We start from the raw sequence: 2,080 nt of genomic DNA on the forward strand, positions 1-2,080 counted from the left end.
CTTATGCTTTATGGCCTGGTAACTGTAAGCTCCTACCCCACATAAATAAAAACCAACCAATTTCTGGTATTTTGCATCAACACCCCTTTGGCTAACTAATACAGCGTACAATCTTATCATCTACAAATCACGAATTTTATTTTATTTCTTCCTTTCTTATCCTTTAACATATTTTCTTTTTCTTGTCTTAGAACCTCCAGAACAATGTTGAATACAAATGGTCCTAATCAGCATCCATGTCTTATTTCTGATTTCAGAGGAAATGCTTTGAGAATGATGGACACATGGGTATTCATTTTATTTTATTTTTTTTTCATTTTAATAATTTCTCTACTTCGTGTATGTTTGAGAAGTTCCATAATAACAAAAACAAGTGTTTTTTGTTTGTTTTTGAGGGAAATCTTTCAACACTTCACCATTAAGGATGATGTTTACGGGAAACGGACTTTGGCCCAGTGGTTAGGGCGTCCGTCTACCACATGGGAGGTCCGCGGTTCAAGCCCCGGGCCTCCTTGACCCGTGTGGAGCTGGCCCATGTGCAGTGCTGATGCGCGCAAGGAGTGCCGTGCCCCACGCGCAAGGAGTGCACCCATGAGGAGAGCCGCCCAGCGCGAAGGAGGGAGCAGCCTGCTGAGGAATGGCGCCACCCACACTTCCCGTGCTGCTGACGACAACAGAAGCGGACAAAGAAACAAGACTCAGCAAAAAGACACAGAAAACAGGCAACCGGGAAAGGGGAGGGGAATTAAATAAATAAAATAAATAAAATTAAAAAAAAAAAAAGGATGATGTTTGCTACAGAATCTTGGTAGATATTCTTTATCAGATTAAGGATGTTTCCTTATAATTTGCTAAAACTTTTAAGTCACGAATAGAAGTTGAACCAATAAAGCTTTTTATCTGTGACTAATGAGCACATCGTTCTCCCCCTTTGACCTTTTATTGTAGCAAATTCCATTGATTGGTTTGCTAATGTTAAACTAGCCTTGCATTCCTAGGATAATTCCAATTTGTTTATATATAGTGCTGGATTTTGTTCACATTTTGTTGAGAACTTTTACATCATCCAATTCTGTCCTGGTGAAGTCTTGCTATCTAGTTTACACTAAAATCATATAATGAGTTGGGGCCTCATTCCTTCTTTCTCAATTCTCTGGAAAAGATTAGAGTTATTTCTTCCTTAATTGCTTGGTAGAATAATCAGTGAAACCATCTGAGTCTGGAGTTTTCTTTATGGGAAGGTTTTTACTTATGGATTAAATTAATTTTGTTGTTATAGTTTACTAAGCTTTTCCATTCCTTATCATGTGAATTTTGTTAAGTTGTCTTCATGTAAGCCTTGCCTATTTTGCCTCAGTTTTCTTTCTTTTTGGTATAAAGTTATTTATAATATCTGTTTATTAATTTTTTAACATCTACAGATATTTTTTCAGCACTGACATTGTTAATTTGTGCCTTCTCTTTTTTCAAGTTAGTCTCATCAGAAGTTTGTCACTTTTATTAGTCTTTTAAATAAAACCAACTTTTGGCTTTGTTGATCCTCTGTACTATATATCGTTTTCTATTTAGATAATTTTTTCTCTATTATTTGCCTTCTACTTTCATTGGACTTACTTTGCAATACTTTGTATAACATACTGAAATGACTATTTAGCACATTAATTTTAAGTTTTTTTCAAGGTCTTAAATAGCCACTCAAGACTATAAAATCCCTCCCAAGCACACATTAGTTGCATCACCCATGTTTGGATATGCAGTATTTTCATAAAGTTAAAATAATTTATACCATTGGATGGAAGGTTATCTGGGAACAGGATACTCACAACGTCTCAAAGTATCACACTATAGATTATTTATAGTCACAGGGTGGGGAAAGGACCTGAGGTCTCCAGGTGGTTACCACCTTAACCTAGTAATCAAACTTTGCATCATCAAAAGTGGGACAAACTCTCTACCTGGTCAAATAAAACAATGGGACAAACACATGCAACATTAACTATGTAGTATTTTTAGCAAAAATATTTACCCTGAATCTGATATTGAGGGAAAAATCAGAACAATCTAGACATGGGATATTCTA

The sequence above is a fragment of the Dasypus novemcinctus genome, chromosome X (genome assembly GCF_030445035.2).
Source record: "Dasypus novemcinctus isolate mDasNov1 chromosome X, mDasNov1.1.hap2, whole genome shotgun sequence".
NCBI classification, from domain to species: Eukaryota; Metazoa; Chordata; class Mammalia; order Cingulata; family Dasypodidae; genus Dasypus; species Dasypus novemcinctus.